Raw genomic sequence first — 4,095 nt, 5'->3', positions numbered from 1 at the left:
TCGATTTACATCCGGAAGTGTACGCAATAAGGCCGGTTGGTAGCTGTGCGTGGAACGTAAAAATTTCAACTGTTCTGATCCTGTCCGGCCTTTGGTTAATTATTGTGTGGAGAAGAAACTCAGGCCAGTAATTTCAGATAAGGAAGAGTATTTTGTAATTATGCCGGACAGTTTCTTCCCAGAAAAATCATTAACAGGAATAAAAAAGAATTTTAGGACGGTAAAACTTAAACAATCGGTAGTTAGGCAACGTGCTGTCGACCTTTTGTTAAGACATAACCTTGAGAAAATAGCTTGCAATGTCAAGAAGGCTAAATCAGTTACTTAAGAATTGTTTTTTGTTTCAGCGAAACCACATAAGACTGAGATTCAGTTTCGAGAAATTGTTTCAGAGAAAGGTATCTGGAAGGTCGCTGTATCTATAGTTATCTGCAGAACCGCTTAACCTCTTTGGGTTTTTCGGACCCTTTTATTATTCGTTATTCTCGCGCGCTAGTTCAGTTCCCCTCAGAGGAGAGCCCCGGAGGTTGTAAAGTATGAATATTGAAGATCTTTATTACTCTTTGCCGCATGACAACTTGTTAAAATGTGTTAATGACGGTTTTAACGAACAAGGGCACGAGACGGTTTTCACCGATAAATGTGGTGTTTCGACGGTGGCTTTTCTAGAAATTCTTTCTATCTATTTAAAAGTCGACGCTGGTAGTTTGGAGGGAAGGCGTTTATGTGCAGAAATCAGGGATATGCATTAGTTCTAAAGTTACTCCGGTTCGTAGTGATTTATACCTTAGTAAGATTGACAGACGATTGGAAGGTGCCTTAAGTAATTTTCTTATTAAAGTTTTTTCGTTGTGTGGATGATTACTTGATTTTTGTAGTCGTGAGGACCTTGAAGCCGTGGTAACCTCAGTGAGCGAAAAATGTGAATTAAATGGAGTAGGCCTGAGCTTTGCTAAGGAGTAGCCTCAGAATAATGAAATATAGTTTCCGGACATTTCCTTAACGTTTCAGAAGAACCGCGTATGCTAGCAGTATTCTCCTAGATCGTCAAAACTACTGTTAGATTTTGCGTCGAACCACTCGAAGGTTGTAAAAACGGCATCGCCATGTCTTGCCTTAAGTCCGCCTTCACCAATTCGCGTGAGCACAAAATTAGTGACAGCTTTAACGCACAGGCTAGCGTCTTTTAGATGTAGGTTATCCTCGTGGTGCAGTGGCCGCTGTCGCTTAAAGTTCAAAGAAGTCCGTTATGTTAGGTCTGAGCATGGTTGCAGAAAGCGATAGGAAGAAACGTGTCGTAGGTATACCGTACCTTCATTGCGTATCTCACAGGCTAAAGAAAGTAGGAAGTAGAAATGGCGTTAATCTTGTTTTCACTACTGCCAATAAGCTAGGTAAGATTTGTGTCGCTGTGCAGAGAAAAAGTGAGGGAGTAAAACATAAGAAGCGGACTGATATTTGTTTCGTAAAACACACCAACTAGTTCACTGGTTTCTGTACAAGTGTGGTGTATTAAGGTCCCTTTCAGCTGTGGCGGCTTCTTCATGGGACAGACGGACCGCTGTATTAACCAGAGATTAGTGGAACATAAGAGATCGCTAACAGGAGGCTCACCTTCTAATCTATCTTTACATTGTCGAGAGTGTAAGTGCACGCCAAAATTCGATGAATGCGAAGTTTTGTACCGGCATAGGAATGAAGAAGCGCACCTGATGATTTAAGCGTGGCATATCGAGAATAGTGCTAGCGCATGCGTGAGCCAACCGTCGATTAACTTGCATAAAGATGAAATTAAATGCCTTAACAGTTATCTTCCACGCAGACCACCACACGTGTCGGAGTGATAGGTTTGCCTATTTGCATGGCCATGCGCAGATAAGTTTTCGTGCCCTCTTTCTTTTCTGCCGTTGTGCGTCTTTTCAGTAATTAGCCGGCGCTTGTGGTGTCGTGACTTCTTTCTTGTGCCCGTGTTTGCACGTCCTGTCTTTTTAGAATGCATCTATTCATGTTCCCGACGTGATTGCGCATTTATTTGCAAACTTTAATAGCCGATTACTGTCAACTTCTACCGTTATACTACGTTAAAAATCAAAACCGCGTATTCTGCCCTTTAAATTATTGGCGAGCAGCGAACAATTTATTCTCATTCGTGATGGAGGAGCAATATGTTTCGTTCTACCTGGGTTATCATTGTTTTTTTTTCTTGCTTCTAAGAAAAATAAATTAGATGTGTCATGAATCGTAAGGCAAATTTCGTTAGAATAGTTCCATTAAAAAATGTCCCAAAATGTCGCTTTTGTTTCAAGTATCAATGATGGTAGTCTTGAAGTCAGGTTCAACACCCCACAACTTTGCTTGGATATGGCCTAAAGCAATTATTTATACTTTGCGGCACTCACAACGAACTACGAACATCCTCAATGAATTCTGTTGGTTGTTCATTGCTGTGCTGGTTGCAGTTAATTAGATTAGCTCATTAGGCCTTAAACAAAAAGCAGCTGCTTGTGATATCTTGGAGACTACTCATCTTTAAAAAAAAGTTCATATTTGAAATCGGCACACAAAAATCCATGAACTCGGGAACTTCCTTGTCCCGTCCCGTCCTTCTTAAGGACGTTTCATTCCCCGTAATGAGGCATGCGCCTCGTAGAGGTTAGAGCATCATACTATACGTCCGGGATTGACATCCCGCTGTCGGAACATTTGTTTATCCGGTGTATGCGCCGCGCTACGCTGACGTCATTCTGGCGCGCTCATGTGTGTGACACCACTCGTAGCTGAACAGACCGTTTAAACCGGCTATGGTGTCCGTTGTTGCAATGCGCGGTCCTGACTTCTCTCAAGGCTAGATAATGTGCCAGCCGAACAGAAGCAGGTGAGGCTAGCTAAACAAATGCTATAGGCAATCAAGGTTGTCGATGTTATAGACTTGGTCCTCCTTTTTTGCGTTCTTAGCTCTTCTAAGCTTACTACATCTATGTCTGGCTCTTTTTTGTAACACTACTTGAAACAATCCCCCTTAACAATATTTCCTGCCAGCAGGAGGGAAGGCATACGGAGGGAGCAGGTCGCCGAAGCTCTTACCAGATCCTGGCTCCTTCGGTCGACCCTAACCTTGGTCTCGCTCTCGTACTCGGAGACGACGACAAGACGTGCAGGTGAGTGACGTCTCAAAAAGTTCGGCACCATGTTACACTCTCCGAAACACTTGAAGGCAAAAGCCTGCTGGAACCTTTTAACAAAACACGTTGCGGGGCTAGTTGGTGATACATTCTTATTTAAAATATTGTAGCACTAGATTTCACCCCGTCCTTTCATGTACTTCTCTGTCTTGTCCTCGTCAAATGTAGCGCTACAATATTTTAAAGAAGAACATTGGTAATGCATCAAGTTATGCAATCGGGGACCATCCACAGTGTGAATTGAATTACATTGACGTTGAATTACCTCGTTGAGATTTCAATCTGGTTGCACAGAAACTTTCATGGCAGGATCAGAGACAACATTAAAAAACATTTGTAATGTAAGAAGGCCCGCATTTCACCGAGCTTCAACATTTTTAACAGTTGGGTCATTCTATGCCAAATCACCCAGCGTTTTTCCGACAATCGCAAATATGGCTGAAAAAATTTCCACGCTTTTCTTGAAGTTCAAAACTCGTTCTGCTCGTTTATTTCTGTTGCCAAAAATTTTCCCGCCTGTTTGTGAGAGTCTGTAGTTTTGCGCCGACTGAGCTAAAGGGCATGAAACAATAATTTTTTTCGAAGGGTGTTTATAGGATGCACTCAATAAAATGGTATTTCCGGCAAACTAATGAAGTGGTGTAACTGTAAAAACAGTGACTTATTTATGTATATCGATTCTTCCAGGGCTTTTCGCACGAGCAAAATTGAATAAAGTTGCAAAGTTTGATATTTTTTTCCAGGAACAAGGCAAACTCAAAGGGTAAAAATTAATTATATACTGGAAGCCTAACCGACATACTACAGAAGAAAAATAATTTAGTCGCTGAAGGTGTAGCAAATCGACTGAAAAAAAAATTGCGAATTTCACTTTTTTTGTGAAAAGCTCAGTATTCATCGTGAAAAAACTTGC

At 41.5% G+C, this 4,095-nt stretch overlaps 1 protein-coding gene across 1 annotated transcript in view; it reads left to right on the top strand.

Moving 5' to 3' along the window:
• Nucleotides 1–3,044: 3,044 nt before the first annotated feature.
• Nucleotides 3,045–4,095, top strand: part of LOC125759740 (beta-scruin-like) — a 33,647-nt gene continuing 32,596 nt past the window's right edge. The window contains exon 1 of the mRNA XM_049418835.1: nucleotides 3,045–3,158. The gene's annotated coding sequence lies outside the window, so the exon portion shown is untranslated. The remainder of the gene's footprint in view (nucleotides 3,159–4,095) is intronic.

The sequence above is a fragment of the Rhipicephalus sanguineus genome, chromosome 9 (genome assembly GCF_013339695.2).
Source record: "Rhipicephalus sanguineus isolate Rsan-2018 chromosome 9, BIME_Rsan_1.4, whole genome shotgun sequence".
Classification (NCBI taxonomy): domain Eukaryota; kingdom Metazoa; phylum Arthropoda; class Arachnida; order Ixodida; family Ixodidae; genus Rhipicephalus; species Rhipicephalus sanguineus.
Note: the sequence above shows the minus strand (reverse complement) of the source record. Positions and strands in the feature narration are given on the sequence as shown.